This window comes from Ornithorhynchus anatinus, chromosome 2 (genome assembly GCF_004115215.2).
Source record: "Ornithorhynchus anatinus isolate Pmale09 chromosome 2, mOrnAna1.pri.v4, whole genome shotgun sequence".
In the NCBI taxonomy this organism is placed as follows: Eukaryota; Metazoa; Chordata; class Mammalia; order Monotremata; family Ornithorhynchidae; genus Ornithorhynchus; species Ornithorhynchus anatinus.
In genome coordinates, this window is record NC_041729.1 from 124,834,924 (window position 1) to 124,854,425 (window position 19,502).

Sequence of the window (19,502 nt, forward strand, 5' to 3'; positions counted from 1 at the left end):
TCAATTCCTTACTCAATCTTAATCCTTCTTGACCTTTAAGATGCCAGTGACACTGTTGACCAATCCCTTTCCTTAGGAAACATTATCTAACCTTGGTTTCACCAACACTGTCCTCTCCTGGATTTCCTCATCTCTCTGGCCACTCATTCTCAAGTCTCCAGCACGCTTCTCTTTTGCCTCTCACCTACTAATTGTGGGAGTCCCTCAAGACTCAGTTCTAGGTCCTCTTCTATTTTCCTCTATACCCATGTATTTGCTTCCACAACTTTAACTATGATCTCTACACAGGAGATTCCACAATTCAACAGCCATGATATTCCTTCTTTGCAGTTTCCTCTTGCACCCAGGTCATCCCATCTTGGATGTCCTACCAACGCCTCCAATTTAACATGATCAGAAGTCCTTATCTTCCCACCAAACCTGTCCTCCCCTTTACTATCCTGTCACTTTAGATGGCACCATCCACCATCCTTCTTGTTTCACACACCCATAACCTTGATGATATCCTCGGCTCATCTCCCTCATTAATAATGATAATGATAGCATTTAAGTGCTTACTGAGTGTTAAGCACTGTTCTAAGCACTGGGTTGGATGCAAGATAATCAGGATAGTCCCTGAGATCCACACATTTTGCTCCTCAAAAGCCAACCTGCTCAGAGTACCTCCATCTCATCTCTCTTGCTGCCAACCTCTTTTCCATGTCCTGCCTCTGGCTTGGAATTCCCTCCCTCTTCGTATCTAATGGACCCACATTCAAAGTCTTATTGAAGGTTCATCTCCTCCAAGAGGCCTTCCCTGATTAGACCATCATTTCTTCTCTCCCCAACTCCACCCATTCCCTTCTGTGTCACCCTTCCTTGGTTTTGCACACTTTAATAATAATTGTGGCATTTGTTAAGGTCTATGTGCCAGACACTATTCTAAGCCCTGGAGTAGTTTCAAGCTAATCAGGTTGGACACAGTCCCTGATCCAGATAGGGCTCACAGTCTTAATCCACATTTTACAGATGACGAATCTGAGGCACAGAGAAACTAAGTGGCTCACCCAAGGTCACAGAGCAGACAAGTGGCAAAACAGGGATTAGAACCCATGACCTTCTGATTCCAAGACCCATGATCTATGCATTAGGCCATTGGAAAGAGCCTGGGCTTGGGAGTCAGAGGTTGTGGGTTCTAATTCTAGGTCTGCCACTTGTCTGCTGTGTAACCTTGGGCGAATCACTTAAATTCTCTGTGCCTGTTACCTCATCTGCAAAAATGGGGATTAAAAATGTGAGCCCCACGTGGGACAGTCTGATTCTCCTGTGTCTACCCCAGTGCTTAGAACAGTGCTCTGCATATATTAAGTGCTTAACAAATACCATAACTATTATGACCTCTTTCAGCCCCACAACACATTACATACATATTGATTATGTATGAACATATTCAGTACTCAATAAATATAATTATCACTTTGGTTTCCTCCACAATTAATAGTCATTCCACACTGTTATACCTAATTTTATTATTACCTTACTTGAAAGACATAACTCATTTGTTTTTTCATTTGAGAAATGATGGTGGCTTTTGATTTTATTTTATTTTTAACAGATGACAGCACATTTTAGGAATAGCAAATTCCGCATTATCATTCTTGAGACTATTAGAGCCCATTAACAATGGTATTTATTGAATGCTTACTGTGTTTCAGAGCACTGTACACCTGGAGAATAAAATACAAAAGAGTTGGGAAACAAATTCCTTGCCCACAATGATCTTGCAGTCTAGATGGGGAGGCAGATATTAATGCAAATCAATAATTAAGAACATATAATGTACGTGTATTTATGTATGTGTGTATATATATTAAACAGGTACATAAATTCTGTCGGGTTGAGGATGGGGTGAATATCAAACATCCAAAGGTCACAGATCCAAATACAAAGATGATGCAGAAGTAAGAGGGAGCTGCAGAAAAGAGGGCTTAATAGGGGGAAAGAGATGTAACCTTATTAAAGTCTTGAAGGTCGGGAGAGTGGTGGCCTGGAATATATGCAGGGGGAGGTATTTCCAGACTTGAAGAGGAGACATGGGAATGGGTTGAGGGGTCAGACACAAGATTTGGCTGTAGATGAGTGAAATGTACAGGCTGGGCTATAGTAGAACATCAGTGAGGTAAGGTAGGAAGGGGAGAGCTGATTAAGTGCTTTTAAAACATCTGCTCTATCATTTAGATACATGCAGGTTCATCAGAGGGAATGCAGACTTCCGTTTTCAGCATGCCACGACCAAAGTTGTTCCCATTCCCCCAACCCCACGTACACTCAGCTGCCACACAACTACTCAATAAGGGACTCATGCTTGTTGGGACAGAGTGCTTGAATGAACTGGTGTCTCCCTAGCCTATGTCCAGCCAAAAAAAAAAAAGGGAAGGATAGTATGTTGAAAAGTAGATTTCACTTCATTTTTAGCACCCTCTTATATTCTAACATTTTATTTTAGTATCCTATGCCCTTCTGTAGAACTGGAAGTTGAAATTTTAGCCTGAGCAGCATTAAAAATGACTGTACTCAAGACTACTTATACTCTTTCCCCTGTTCAAACTACTGGACCAAACTTTCACAAATGAACTCAACATCTATTGTTCACACTTCCCTGCAGTTTTTTATGTAGTACAGGGGAAATTGGAAAAATAAATCAAGTTGCAGGGATCCTATCAGGTCAGGCACACTAATTCACTAATCCTCTTGAATCTTTTCAACAACTAAAGTAGAATAATTTTATGTCAAAAATAAATATGCTTCATGCTGAGTTTCAGGCCTGCTGGGGGCATTACATTCTTGAATTCCTACTTCTCTACTGATTCTATTCATTCTAATGGCATAAAGATATTGTATGCTTTACTCAAAATGATTTTCTTCTACTTTTTAAGTATTTCTAAATTATTAATGAAAAACCAAGTTTTCCTTTTCTTTCCATCCTTGAAGTATTTAATAAGAATATATGAAATTTAATGTTTCTTTAAACAATATGGTTTGCATAACTTATTAAAGCCTCCTTTCAGAAGTCTCCTGGCAAAAAATGTTTAGGTCCCATAAAGCTTCCTGGCAGATTACTAGGCCTGAGGCATGGGAAAGAAACAAAAAGACTTTAAAGGAAAGGAAAGAAATATTCCCAACTTTTGACTGCCACTCAAAACACCAGTCTTCACAGGTTCTAGATATGACAACTTCATTCTCCTCTATCATCGACCAGGAACACAGACCCACCCAATAACAGGTCTTATGAGTAAACAGTTGAGGATTTTTCATAGGGTCTTGATGTGCCAGCTTGTCCCTGACATTTGGACTTCAGAAAGTCTCTTTGTTCAAGTAAAAACTTCAGGTCTTCCCAATATGCAACATCCACAAATGTGGTTTAGAGCCTAGAGTATGGACTTGGAAATCAGTGGCTCTGCCACTTTTTTTTTTTAAGGAATTTGATGAGCGCTTACTATGTTCCAGGCACTGTTCTAGGCACTGGGGTAAATACAGGTTGGACACAGTCCCTGTCCCATGTGGAGCTCTCTAATTCACCCCACACATCCAATTCGTCACCAAGAAATGCCGGTCTCACCTTCCCAGTATCGCCAAGATCCGCCCTTTCCTCTCCAACCAAACGGCCATTGTGCTGGATAATAATATACATAATATCTCTCATAATATCCCTACCAGATTACTGTCTCAGCCTTCTCTCTGATCTCCCTTCCTCCTGTCTCTTCCTGCTCCAGTCTATTCTTCATTCCGCTGCCCGGCTTATCTTCTTGCAGAAATGCTCTGGGCATGTCACTCCCCTTCTTAAAAACCACCAGTGGTTGCCTATCAACCTCCGCATGAAACAAAAACTTCTCACTGTAGGCTTCAAGGCTCTCCATCACCGTGCCCCCTCCGACCTCTCCTTCCTTCTCTCTTTCTACTGCCCACCCCGTAGGCTCCACTCCTCTGCCGCCCACCTCCTCACCATCCCCCGTTCTCGCTTATCCCGCCATTGACCCTGGCCCACGTCGTCCCGCTGTCCTGGAATGCCCTGCCTCCTCATCTCCACCAAACTAAATCTCTTCCCCTCTTCAAAGCCCTACTGAGAGCTCACCTCCTCCAAGAGGCCTTCCCAGACTGAGCTTCCCCTTTTCCCTCTGCTCCCTCTGCTGCCTCTCTGCCCCCCCTTCACCTCTCCTCTGTCTCCCCACCCTTTCCCTCTGCTCTTCCCCCTCTCCCTTCCCCTCCCCTCAGCACTGTGCTCATCTGCTCATTTGTATATATTTTTATTACCCTATTTATTTTGTTAATGAGATGTACATCCCCTTGATTCTATTTATTGTTATTGTTTTTGTCTGTCTCTCCCCCGATTAGACCATTAGCCCATCAATGAACAGGGATTGTCTCTATCTGTTGCTAAATTGTATATTCCAAAAGCGCTTAGTACAGTGCTCTGCACATAGTAAGCACTCAATAAATACTATTGAATGAATGAATGGAGCTCATAGTCTGTCTCCATTTTACAGATGAGAAAACTGAAGCAAAGTGACTTGCCCAAGGTCACACAGTGGACAAGTGGCAGAGCTGGGATTAGAGTCCCAGTCCTTCTGACTCCTAGACTCAGTTTGCTATATGACCTTGGGAATTTCACAACTTCTCTGTGCCTCAGTTATCTCATCTGTAAAATGAAGATTAAGACTGTGAACCCCATGTGGCACATGGATTGGGTCCATCCAGATTTGCTTCTGTCAGCCCCAGCACTTTGTATATTGCCTAGCACATAGTAAGAGTTTAACAAATACATAAAAAAGTGGATACAAATTTCCTTGTATTTAGTAGCTCATAGCTGTATTTTGTTCTGCTTGTCAGGGAAGTCTCTCCTGGCATTTCCCATGAGACAAAGTATAATGTTCTGAAACTATCCAGTTTCTCTTAAGCATTGGTATTATTAGGTTTGCATGTTCCTTTTTCATTTTCCCAAGTTTGCACTAGCTAATGGCATGATATCATGGAGGACTTAGTGTTATCAAGGGACCTCACTTTCTTTAGTGCCTTTTATCTGTGGAGAACATTTTAACAGCTTTCAAGTTCTACTAAATGAATATACTCTCATTTTTTCCTTTATTCCCTCCGATTCAATTGCTTGTGCAATGCCAGATTTAGATTTTAAAATTCAATCTAGAAGTGGATCCTAAGAGAGTAAACTAAGTCTATAACTACTCTCCTCATGCACACCATGACAGACACTGCCTTGATTATTGTGATGGAAGGGTCACTAAACAAACACTACAATGCTTATTATGTTTTCCCTGGAAACTGACTTAGCTGATTTTTCCCTTTTGGCATTTTCTACTTCAGAGAGTTAGATCTTATCCATTTTATGAAAATAGCACTCAGTTTTTTTCATAAATTTGTATTTTTATATTATCAAATACCAATTTTAAATTTGGGCTACAGGAAATAAGTTTTGAGCACAATTCAAGAGAAATAAATAGAAACAAACAAAAATCAGCAGCCCATTTTACTAATATCTTTGCAGTTAGCATAAATCTTGAATCTTGAAGAAAAATTTGAGAACATTTGCTTATAGTTTCTCAGCCCTGTTTCAGGGTAGAATCCCATTACCATGATTTGAAATCTTAATATTTTCAAATAGACCTTTAATATACCTCCTCTTCTCAAATTTAGGTTCTATAGTTTCCCATCACCATGGAGAAAAAATTCAGTAGCTAGGGAAAATGTGTCTGCATTTAGTAATTATGCATCAAGTGAAACATTTCATTGAAATTCTCTTAAGGGACTAAAAGATTCTATTGGGTATACATTTTTATAGTTGCATTTACACTTCATTTGGGATTTTGTATTAGAAAATAAAATCGACAGTGAGGTTGATTTGTTTCCACTAACAGATTTATTTTCAAGCCCAAATTCTAATCAGTATTAGCTATTTTTTTTATTATAAATTTGATGTGACCAATGAAAGTTATCACGGAATGACTCAGACTCTAAAAGCCCCTGCCTTGATATACTGTAAACAGAATAACTGGAATGCATTCTGAATCCAATAAATGAAAAGAGCTAAACTGGGAATATACCAAATCAATACACTGATTAATGACTCATTCAACTCTCTCCAAGCTGCTTGTGCTGACACAGCCTGAAAAACACAACAGAGAACAAGGAGAATTATTGTACCTTGTCAGAAAGTGGTGATGACCTGTTTGATTCAAAGTCCTAAATATTTAAAGAACAGCTTAAAATGGGTGTGGATGTAAAAATATTATAAACGTCCAATGAAGAAGGGGGTACATAGAGTAGCCAAATGCAACAGCTCATCACCTTCTTCAAATGAGCATGAGAATAATGAAGAATTCTAAAGTGTCTCTCCTCTTTATTAACAGAAAAAAAATTGCATTTAGGATTCTCTCAATATCATTAACCACAACACTGGTTAAAGGTTTTCTATGTAGAGTTCCAGGCTTGACACTTGTGGAACAGTAGAAAAGGAAAATATATTTAAGGAGCTAGAACATGGAATGATAAATATATTATATTTCAACTTGAGAAAAGAGATATAAAAATTAGAACAAATGAAGAAATGGATAAATAACTAGGCATCAGCATTATTCATGCTATTCTTGACAGTATCAAATTATTTTCCTTTTTGGTTTTGGTTTCTTTAAAGTATGATTTCATCTTTGGAATTTTTTTTTGTTCTAGTATGTCAGTATGAAGTCAGGTCTTCAAGAGAGAACTAGGGTAATTATCATTCTTTAGAAAATAGGTGGCAAACTTCCATGACCCTCTCAGCCTGCTTATCAATTTTCAATGGCAGCTTTTTCTTGAGAGCTTACTGTGTGCAGAGCACTGAGCTAAGTGTTCGGGGAAAGAGTACAATATTGTAGGTGGATGCAATCCCTGCTTTTAATGAGTTTACAATCTAGTGGGGAGATGTACATTAAAATAAATCACAGGTAGAAAAAGTAACAGAATATAAGGATTTGAACACAAGTGCTATCATATGTATCACAGTGCTTAAGGATATGTATTTAATGATGATAATTATAGTAATTTTGGTATTTGTTAATCATTTACTCCATGCCAAGCACTCTATTAAGCACTGGGGTAGATACAAGATATTTAGATTCCACATGAGGCTTACAGCTTAAGTATTAACTTTTGCCAGTGAGGGAACTGAAGCACAGAGAAATTAAACTACTTGCCCAAGATCACACAACAAGCAATTGGCAGAGATCCTCTGACTTGCAGCAGCATGGCTCAGTGGAAAAAGCACAGGTTTAGGAGTCAGAGGTCATGGGTTCTAATCCTGGCTCCGCCACCTGTCAGCTGTGTGACTTTGGGCAAGTCATTTAACTTCTCGGTGCCTCAGTTACCTCATCTGTAAAATGGAGATTAAGAATGTGAGCCTCCTGTGGAACAACCTGATTACCCTGTATCTACCCCAGTGTTTAGAACAGTGCTTGGCACATAGTAAGCACTTAACAAATACCAACATTATTATTACTTGTAGGGCTGTGGTCCTTCCACTAGACCACACTGTTTCCTTATGAACTGAGTGCATAGATAACACAAGAGGGAGTTAGAATTAGGTGCATAGAGTTAGGTGGAGAGATGAGGTGAGTCAGGGAGACTTCCTGGAGAAGATGTATATTTTAGTAGGGCTTGAGGATGTGGTGGTCTGTAAGATATAAAATTGGAGGGATTTCTTGGCAGTGAGGAGATTGTGAGCAAGAGCTTGACTTTGAGAAAGATCAAGACAGCAAATAGATTAGTGTTAGAGGAGCAAAGTGTTTGGCAGACTATAATGGGAGAAGAGTAAGGATAAATAATTTTCAAAGAACTGATTTTAAAAAAATTGTTTTTGTTAAGCAATAACTGTGTAGGTGCTGGAATAGATGCAATTCAATCAGCAGAACTGCGTAGCTGTCCCACAGGGGACATACAGTCTAAGTAAAATAAAGAAAAGGTATCAAATCTCCATTTTACAGTTGATGAAAGTGAGGTACAGAGAAGTTACATGACTTGCCCAAGTTCACACAGCAGGCTAGTGGTGAAACCAGAATAAGAGCCCAGGTCCTCTGACTCTTATTTTGTAGGAGCCCTTATTCTTTCTAAATACCATAATTATGATGGTATTTAAGTGCTTATTATGTTCTAAGCACTGGGGGAGATACAAAGTTATCAGGTTGTCCCAGGTGGGGCTCACAGTCTTAATTCCCATTTTACAGATGAGGTAACTGAGGCACAGAGAAGTTAAGTGACTTGCCCAAAGTCACATAGCTGGCAAGTGGCAGAGCCAGAATTAGCACCCCCTACTTCTGATAACCAAACCCATGCTCTTTCACTAACCCACACTGTTAGACCATGCTGTTGGGCAGCTTCAGTTAATGTGGAGTTGGTTTGGAAACGATTGGAGATATCATCCCACTCCTTCTCAAATCTCTTGTTCTCTCACACTATTCTAAAGCCCAAATAGTCTGATAACATAATGATCAAATCTAGCTAGAATTAATTCAGTTGAAAAACTGTAATTTTGACCCTTTATACAATTTATACTCATCATTTAGTGACATTTTCAAGAGATGTAGAGATGAGTAAGTGCTTCACAAATAAGGTGACCTTTATATGCTTTTATTTAGATATTTAGACGAGTAGCTTCTCTGGGTATGATGATTTTCCAAACCTAAAACATATTGGCATTCAAATTTCATTATATTGAGTACCTTTGAAGGCCAGGGTACTTTTTCTTTTTTACACACATTGGCTGTATTTTCCTAAGTGATTAAAACAGAGTTCTAGATACAGTAAGTGCTCAAGTAATCAATCTATCAGTTAATCATTTATTGAGCACTTACCATGTGCAGAGTACTGTACTATGCAAATAAACTATATTGTACAATATAACAAAGTTGGTAAATGAGTTCCCTGCCCACAGTGAGCTACAGCCTAGGGTGGAACAGATATTAATATTAATAAATGTACTATAGATGTGTACAAAGTGCCATGTGACTGAGGGTAGGGTGAATGAATAAAGGATGCAAATCCAAGTGAAATGCCAGCACAGAAAGGAGTGAGAGAGGAAGAATTGATGGCTTATTCAGGGAATGTGCCTTCAGTAGGACTTTGAAGGTGGGGAGAGTGATCATCTATCAGATAAAAAGAGGAAGGGCAATCCAGGCCAGAAATAGGATGTGGACAAGAGGTCAGTATTGAGATAGACAATACTGAAGTTCAGTGAGTAGGTTGGCATTAGAGGAGCTAGGTCTGTGGGCTAGGTTGTTGTAGAAAAGCAGGGAGATAAGGTAGGAGGGGATAAGATGATTGAGTTCTTTAAAGTCGATGGTAAGGAGTTTCTGCTTGATGTGTCACTGGTAAACCATTCATGGTTCTTCAGGAATAGGGAAACATAGACTGAATGTTTTTGTAAAAAAAAAAAAAATGATCTGGAAAGCAGAGTTAAGTATGGACTGGGGTGGGGAGACAAAGCAGGAAGGTCAGCAGGAAGATTGATCAGTCAATCCATCAAGTAATCATATTATTCTGCACTTACTATGTGCAGAGCTTTGTACTAAGGTCTTGGAAGAGTACAGTACAACAATATAACAGACACATTCCCTGTCCACAATGAACTTACAGTCTAGAGGTGGTGATAGACATTAATATGAATAAATAAATTATGGATATGTACATAAGTGCTCTGTATCAGTATTGTAGTGGTTAGAGGAGGGTGGCTTCTGTCACTTTCACCAGGCCGAGAGCCACCAACAGTTCAGAATTTTCTCGCCCCTACACTAAGCTTTGTTCACCACCTATCCAGGGGTTCTGTCACCTTTACCAGGCTGTAGACCACCACCACCCAGTCAGGGCTTCTGTCACTCTCCCCAGACCGTGGACCACCACCAGTCAAGAGGTTCTCTCAGCTTCAGAAGGCTGTTTACCACCACCAGTCCAAGGATTCTGAAATCCTATACGGGCTGTGGGCCCCCTCAAGTCCAGAGGTCCTGTCATCCTCACCAGTTTGTGTGCCACATCTAGTAAAGGGGTTCTGTGACCTTCACTAGTCTTTGGGCAACCACCATTTCAGGTCTTCTCTCACCTTCACCAGGCACTGAGCCACTATCAGTCCAGGGGTGATGCAGTAATCAAGGTGGGATAGGATAAGTGCTTAGATTAATGTGGTCACAGTTTGGAAGGAGAGGTATAGGCAGATTTTATAATCTTGTGAAGGTTGAACCTCTGGGATTTGGTGACAGATTAATTCAATCATATTTACTGAGTGCTTACTGTTTGCAGAATATTGTATTAAGTGCTTGGGAGAGTACAATATGACAATTAAAAGACACATACGTTGCCCACAGTGAGCTTACAGTCTAGAGGGGGGATATGATTGAATATGTGGTTTGAATAAGAGAAATGAGTTGAGGAATATGCCAAGGTTAAGGGCCTGTGAGACAGCGAGGATGATAGTGCTGTCTGCAGTGACAAGAAATTGAATGGGAGGACAGGGCTTAGTTGGAATATACGAGTTCTGTTTTGGACTTGTTAAGCTTGAGGTAATATACAAGGAGTGATATTGTGAAGGCAAGAGGAAATGTGAGACTAAAGAGAAGGTGAGAGATCAGAGTTGGAGAAGTAAATTTGGGAATCATCTGCATAGAGATGGTAGTTGAAACCATGGAAGTAAATGAGTTCTCCAAGGGAATGGGTATAGATAGATAATAGGTGACCCATACCTGAACCTTGAGGGGGTCTGGTGGGAGGCAGAGAAGTCCATGAAAGAACCTAAGAATGAGTGGCCAGAGAGAGAGGAGGAGAATAAAAAGCGGACAGTGTCAGTGATAATATTTCCAGGAGAAGGGGGTGGTAGACAGTGTCAAAGGTAGCTGAGAAGTCTAGGATGATTAGGAGGCCACTGGATTTGGCAAGAAGGAGATCACTGATGGCCTTTGAGAACAGTTTCATTGGAGTGAAGGGAGTGGAAGCCAGATTGGAAGGGATCAAGGAGAGAATGAGAGGAAAGGAAATGGAGCAGTAGGTGTCAACAACTCACTCCAGGAGTTTGGAAAGAAATGGTAGGAGGGAGATAGGCCTGTAATGACAAATGCTTATGGTTGGTCAGTTGAACAGTATTGAATAGTTTGTTATTCACTTTTCAACATATTGGGATTTTCATCTGCTGCCCACTTTGGAAGTAGCAGGTAGTTAAGAAGTCCTATAGAAAGTTCTGTACAAAGTGTTAGTCCCAGTTTTAATAATAATAATGGTGGTATTTGTTAAGTGCTTATTATGTGCAAAGCACTGTTCTAAGTGCTGGGGGGATAGAAGGTGATCAGGTCGTCCCACGTGGGGCTCACAGTTTTAATCCCCATTTTACAGATGAAGTAACTGAAGCACAGAAAAGTTAAGTGCCTTGCCCAAAGTCACACAGATGGAAAGTAGCAGGGTTAGGATTAGAACCCATGACCTCTGACTCCCAAGCCCGTGCTCTTTCCACTGAGCTATGCTGCTTCATTCTACTTTCCTTTTTGCACATAAAATTCTTCTAGACCCTATTTAGGATTATAAACTCACTGAGGGTAGGGAAGGAGAAGGTAAAATTGGAGAAGTGGAACTGGAGAAAGCAAAATCACTTAAGGATTTTGGAAAGGAACAGTAGGAAGGAGATGGGACAATATCTGGAGGGAATCATGGGATCAAGTGAAGGTTTTTTTAGGATACGGCAGACATGAGTATATTTGAAAATGGTGGAGACAGAAACCATCGGAGAGAGAACAGTTGAAGATGGCAGTCAGGGAGGAAAGAAGGTAGAGGCCAAGTGCTTTGATAAAGTGTGAAGGGATGGAGTCAGACACAGAGGAGGGGATGGATTTTGAGAGTAGTCAGGAGATCCCCCTTTGAGATACTGTGGGAAATATGGAAGAGTTGAAGAAAGGGCAGGAGGAAGGAGGGATTAGAGAAGAGCATGAGACATTTTAGGAAGATATGTCTAATGGGTTCACTTTTCAAGGAGAGAAGCAGCATGCCCTAGTGGATAAGCACTGGCCTGGGAGTTAAAAGGACCTGGGTCCTAATCTCAGCTCCACCACCTATCTTCTTTGTGATCTTGTGAAAGTCAATTTGGTTATCAAGGGAAGGTAGTTTGGGTACGGAGACTAAATGGAGCATGAGGAGTTGAAACAATCGGATGTGGTCAAAAGATCAGAGGTCTCTGTGTGGGTACTAGACAAATTTTCAGGAAAAGGCAGGTAAAGGCAGGTAAGATAGAGGGATTTCAGAGTTGGTGAGGATAGGAATTGTACAGTGATCAGAGATAGTGAGATTGAGTCTGTGACTAAATTGGTGAGTGGGCAAGGAAGGGTAGAGCAGGAAGTCAGTGGTGTTAAGCAGTGATAGGGAGTGGACAGGGGAAGAGTTATCAGAAACATCTATGTAAATATTGGAGTCCCCACAGATCAAGGATGGAGATAAAGAGAAAGAATGTGAGAAGTAGTGAAGTCTGCTGCCTGGGCTGAAGTTAGAGATCACTGATATAAGGAAGGAGGGGAAAAGCAGATTGAGGGTTTTAAAGTGGTAGGCAAGGAGTTACTGTTTGATTTTATAGGTGGATGGGCAACAATTGGAGGTTCTTAAAGAGTGGAAAGACATGGAGTCATTTTTGTTTTTCTCTTTTTTAAAAGAATAATGATCTGGGCAGCAGAGTGAAGTATGGACTGGATTGGGGAGAGCTCCAGGTCTTAGAACAGTGTTTGACACATAGGAAGGACTTAACAAATATCTTCATAATGATGATGGTAAGGTCATATATTTAATTAATACAATATTTAATTGTCCTAAATGGGAATAGAAACCTAGCTCTTCTAAAGACTGGATTTCTCTTTTACAATTTCTTCCAGAGCCTCTAGACCTTAACACTTCTGAGTGATTAATTTTATATGAAAAATGTGCTTTTCCACCATGACCCCCACAGCAACACACAAAATACCATGCAGATCTTGCATTCACATAAAAACAAAGGTGTTAAAAGCCTTTAGGGAGAGTTTATTAGGCTACAGCTAGTATTTTCAGAAATTATTTGAGGGCACAGTACACCATTCAACTTCTAATATCCCTCCTAAATATGTCTGAAAAAGAAGCATCAGGGAGATGTTTTGCAAACTGTGGTATATCCCCCACTGTCTAGGGAGTGATTCTCTCTTCCAAATGTGTGTAAGCCTGGTTGAAGCAGTATCCCTTGATGCTATGAGAAGAGAATATAGCCTATTATGTATGCACTTAAACTTGGTGTAACACTGCATTAAAAAATATTGGGTTGTTTAAGAACCAGACTTAGGGAGCGAAGATTTAGAAGTTTCCGATTTTTCATATTTTTTAAAGAATATATTGTTTTGACAAGTATTTTAAAAAGCACATGATATAAGTATCTCACTGTTTAGGTTGCTGCTGTGTATTTGTTTTCTTCATTTTGTGTGTTATGTCTCCCAGTAATTTTGCCCATATGTACTTGTGACAGGATGTGTCTTTTTGTGGGTCTTTGGTTGCCTATGGATATCTGGAGCTGCCAGATATTTGGAGGTGGTATATTAGAGAAGCAGAGTGGCTTAGTGGAAAGAGCACAGGCTTGGGAGTCAGAGGTCATGGGTTCTTATCCTGGCTCCTCCACTTGTCAGCTGTGTGATTTTGGGCAGGTCACTTAACTTCTCTGTGCCTAAATTACCTCATCTGTAAAATGGGGATTAAGAATGTGAACACCCTGTCAGACAACCTGCTTAGCTTGTATCTACCCCAGCACTTAGAACCGTGCTTGGCACATAGTGAGAAGCAGCATGGCTTAGTGGAAAGAGCACGGGCTTGGGAGTCAGAGGTCATGGGTTCTAATGTGACTCTGCCACTTAGCTGTGTGACTTTGGGCAAGTGACTTAGATTCTCTATGCCTCAATTCCCTCATCCGTAAGATGAGGATTAGGACTGTGAGCCCCACTTTGGACAATCTGATCCCTTGTATCGCCCCCCAACACTTAGCTCAGTGTTTTGCATAGTATGTGCTTAACAAATAACATTATTATCATTATTATTATTCCTAGCTATATATGCCAATCCATAAAACTGAACCAGTTTCAGAGAAAGATAGGATAAAAAAATAAGGTCAAATCGCCTAAGAAATCATCGTGAATACTTGCAGGCAATTATGCTATAAAGGAGTGCATGAAACCAAGATCTTCAGAACCACTTCATCATCTGAAGTCCTGGTCCACCAAGGTTTCCCACTTAGGATCAGTACCTAGCCCCAGCCTGGCCAGGTAAGAAGAAGTGTATGCATATGATTTTAAGAAAATATGTTTTTGTTTCTCTGTATGAGTGTAAGGAGTTATGGGCTGTATGATTCTGTTAGGTCAGCACATGCTTGTGGAAAATGAATGAATCAATAAAATTGTGATTTGCTTGCAGAAATGACAATGCGTTCTTTCATTCTATTAGCCTAGCTTAACTGATTTGGGGTAAACGTCTGAGTGCCATAAGATCCAAATCCCAGTGCTGGGTGATGGAAGACATCTAGCATGACACCAGATGTGAACTGAATGCTGACTATGGATTTTTATTCATGAAAAAAGATCCTAATACAAGGATGCATAAGAACCTGCAAGTTTGAAATTGACAGTGTATTCAGAGTTGCCAACACTCTACAAGAATTTCACTTGTTGCTGAGATCAAGTGGACAAAAATCTAAAAGGTGTCTTTAAGACAGCTTTAGTAGATCCTAAAAAAAGCAAGATAAAATGTTTCATTGTTGAACAGTGATTTAATTAAGCATGTACCAGGTGTCAAATCTTTGTGTTGAACTCAGGAATGGCTACAAAATTAAAATATTTGACATCGGGCTCACAATCTAAGAGGTAGGCAGAGCAAGTACCGTATAGTCCCATCTAATAAATGAAAAAGCCAAAATAAGCCACTTTAGCTTACCAATGTCAGAATTAGCTCAGCTGTGTTTTGAACATGGATCTCATGACTCTTAAGATTCATGCTCTTTACATAAGGTCACATTGCCTCACATAATAGAGCCTGAAAAACTCAGTGTGGACAGGGAGCATTTGTACCAACTTTGTTATACTGTACTCTCCCAAGTCATTAATACTGTTCTCTGCACACACTAAATGCTCAGTAAATATGATTGATTGAAAAGGAAAATGAATCTATTATATTTATTGAGCATTTTCTGTATTCTGACCATTGTACTATAAGTGTTTGGATGAGTATAAGGGTAAATATAACCTGGTTATTGTGTACCAAAGAAAGTTTTATGAAATTATGGAATGAATTAATTTTCATATCAGGTAGAAAATGAACTTTTAGCAACCTGCCTAGGATACTGAAGAATTTAAGTCAAGTATGCACTTGTAAATTCCTTCATTAGGCAGCAAATAGTGTTTGGTATGATAAATGCAGACATATGGAAAATAACTGCAGGAAATGGATGAACTGTGTTTAAAATAAAACCATTAACATTTGACAAGCAGTTGAAGTTAATTTTTTACATAGTCAATTTACAGGAAAAGTAACCCTAGCTATACAGCAGAGGTTAAGCAGAATTTGGTTAATAAGATTTCAACAAGAAAACCCGATAGAGGAAGTGCAATGTAAATGTATTTGTTTAAAATAAACAATCATAAGTATGTACTGATTTTTAAAAATCTAATATGTAAGGATACAAGCCCTTTAAATTCAAACATTAAAAACAAGGAGCATGAATCATTGTGTTTTTTTAAAAAACAAAAAAACTTAACTATGTATCAAGCAATGTTCTAAGTACTGGAGTAATATAAAAATTTTTTTTAAATTATGGTATTTGTTAAGCACTTACTATGTGCAGAGCACTGTTCTAAGCACTGGGGTAGATACAGGGTAGTCAGATTGTCCCACGCGGGGCTCAGATTTCTTAATCCCCATTTTTACAGATGAGGTAACTGAGGCCCAGATAAGTTAAGTGACTTGCCCAAGGTCACACAGTAGACAAGTGGTGGAGTCGGCATTCGAACCCACGACCTCTGACTCCCAAACCTAAGCCACACTGCTTCTCTATAATATAATATAGATCATATTTGAAGAAATTAGAGGATAAGAGTAGAGAAACAGCATGGCTCAGTGGAAAGAGCACGGGCTTTGGTGATTAAAATTTCAGTAGGTCTTTTGCCTGGCAAGTGACAAAGGCATTCTTTTACCAAATATTGAGGAAAGTGGATGCTGTCTAAAAGCATGATAACTGTTCCCTTTCAGTGAAGTGACAATAAATGAAAGCACAGGTGAGGAGATATGTCTAAGGCAGAAATTCAAGATACAGTAAGGATATTTTTAATAATGTAAACAGTCTACTTGTAGGCTGGTACATTCTCTAATTTAGGAAAATTGAGAATAAAACATTTAGTAATTGCTTTGTTCCTAAATACACCATAATTTATGAATACTGCTGATGGACATATTTTAGAAGCAATACGTAATTACAATTCTGACAAAGTAAAACCTGCCATAAAATAATAATGTCATTCTTTCTGACAAGAAAAACAAATATAGAGTTATTGCCCAGTTATCAAAGGTAGATTATTTTCTACCACCTCATTCATACATTCATCTTAATTTTGGTATCAGGTTGACTTCTCAAGGTGATCCTACGACAACCATTAACTCATCATAAATCATCTCTATGAAAAACAAAACTGAGCTCCTCATCTTCCCTCCTAAGCCCTGTCCTCTCCCTGACTTCCCTATCACTATGGACAGTATGACCATCCTTCCCATCTCTCAGGCTCACAACCTCGGTGTCATCTTTGACTCGGCTCTCTCGTTCACCCCACACATCCAATGTGTCACCAAAAACTGCCCGTCTCAGCTTTATAATATAGCCAAGATCCGCCCTTTCCTCTCCACCCAAATGGCTATCTTACTGATACGGGCTCTCGTAATATCCCTGCTGCATTATTGTGTCAGCCTTCTCTCTGATCTCCCTTCCTCTCTCTCTCCCCACTCCAGTCTATTCTTCACTCTGCTGCCTGGCTCATCTTCCTGCAGAAACGCTCTGGGCATGTCACTCCCCTTCTTAAACACCTCCAGTGGTTGCCTATCAACCTCGGCACAAAACAAAAACTTCTCACTGTAGGCTTCAAGGCTCTCCACCACCTTGCTCCCTCCTACTTCTGCTCCCTTCTCTCTTTCTACTGCCTCTGCTCCTTACCGCACGCTCCACTCTTCTGCCACCCACCTCCTCACCATCCCTCGTTCTCGCCTATCCCACCGTCAACCCCTGGGCCACGTCCTCCCGTGGTTCTGGAATGCCCTCCCTCCTCACCTCCGCCAAACTAATTCTCCTCCCTTCTTCAAAACCCTATTTAAAGCTCACCTCCTCCAAGAGGCCTTCCCAGACAGAGCTCCCCTTTTCCCTCTACTCCCTCTACCGCCCCCCCTTCACCTCTCTGCAGCTAAATCCTCTTTTCCCCCCATTTCCCTCTGCTCCTCCCCCTCTCCCTTCCCATCCCCTCAGCACTGTACTCGTCCGCTCAACTGTATATATTTTCATTACCCTATTAATTTTGTTAATGAAATGTACATCGCCTTGATTCCATTTATTTGCTATAGTTTTAATGAGATGTTCATTCCCTTCATTCTATTTATTGCTATTGTTCTTGTCTGTCCGTCTCCCCCGATTAGACTGTAAGCCCGTCAAAGGGCAGCGACTGTCTCTGTTACCAATATGTGCATTCCAAGAGCTTAGTACAGTGGTCTGCACATAGTAAGCGCTCAGTAAATACTATTGAATGAATGAATGAATGAATGAATGAATGAATAGTGTGGATGACTATAAATCACCAACTCATTCTATAAGTACCGATCCTTGGGAATAATAAAAAGAAATAGAGATAAAACACAATTGACCGTATTTATTACTAACTAATCATTTTTGGAGGAAAACTCTAAATGGTTTTGGACTTGGAACTTGGAAATCTACTATGAAAACACAGTTCAACAACAAAATATTTGCTAAAATGAACAAGATTATTCCTTCTCACTTTTCAAGTCCATTAACAGTGTTATTGAATGTCTATGGTGAGAAGAGCACTCTACCAATCAACCAACACAGAGTACTGTATTAAGCACTTGGAAAAGGACAATACAAAAGAGGTTGTACACACCATCCTTGCTCTCAAGAATCTTATACTCTAGTGGAGGAGACCAACATTAAAATAAATACCCATAGGAACAGCAGCACAGAATAAGGATAATTGCTGTGGGGCTGGGGTGGAATAAGTATCAAAGTACTTAGGGAGTACATAGTGAAGTACATAGATAATACAGAAGGGAGGGTGGATAGTGGGGGAAAATGATAGGTTGATTAGAGGTTAATGAAAACCAGTGTCCCTAGTGGATAGAGTGTGGTTCTGGGAGTCAGAAGGACCTACCTGGGTTTTAATCCCAAATCCACCATTTGCCTGTTGTGTGATCTTAACTTAAAGTCAGTTCACCTCTCTGTGCCTCAGTTACCTCATCTGTGAAATGGGGATTAAGACTCTGATCTTCATGTGGGATATGTACTTTGTCCAACCTGATTAGCTTATATCTACCTCAGAGCTTAGTACAGTTCCTCATAGTACATTACCTCATAACCACTTAATGAGTATTAAAAAAATTAGGGAAGGCTTTTTGAAGGCTATATGATTTTAATAGGGCTTTGAAGAAAGAGAACGTGGTGATCTATTGGGGGATTTCAATGGAAATTAGCAGCCCTGATACCTACCCTCCAGATGTTTACAATATAGTTGGGGATACAGACACTAAAATTATAGGCAGGAAGAAGTGAAAACAAAGAACTCTATATCATTTCTATGGTGGTTGGGAGTACAGCATTGATTATGTGATGCAGAAATGCTTGAGTAGTAGTGGGAGATATAATTTAGAGAGATTAGAGATTAATAAAATTCTTCTGGAACAGCTGTGATTTCAGAAGGGTTAGAGAAGCAGCATGGCTCAGTGGAAAGAGTGCGGGCTTGGGAGTCAGACATCACAGGTTCTAATCCCGGATCTGCCGTTAGCTGTGTGACCTTGGGCAAGTCTCTTAACTTCTCTGTGCCTCAGTTACCTCATTTTGTCAAATAGGGATTAAAAAAACTGTGAGCCCCACGTGGGACAACCTGATCACCTTGTATCCCCCAGCACATAGAACAGTGCTTTGCACATAGTAAGCACTTAACAAATACCACAATTTATTTTATTTTATTTTTTGCATGGGGAAATCTTTGGTCAGCTGGAAATGACTGTCAGGAGTCTTTGCTTGATGGGGGAATGAGTAACCACTAGAGATTTTTGAGTGGGGAAGCATGCTCAGAACAAATGGAGAGGGGAGAGCCTGGAGGCAAGATGGTCAGGGAAGAAGATGATGGGGTGAATCGTCAAGAAAACAGCAGTCACTGGAGCAGCTGTTTGGAATGGGTGGAAGGGGC

At 40.1% G+C, this 19,502-nt stretch overlaps 1 protein-coding gene across 4 annotated transcripts in view; it reads right to left on the reverse strand.

The window, feature by feature from the left end:
• PCDH9 (protocadherin 9) overlaps positions 1-19,502 on the reverse strand; it is a 1,189,516-nt gene that overhangs the window by 637,618 nt on the left and 532,396 nt on the right. The window lies entirely within an intron of this gene.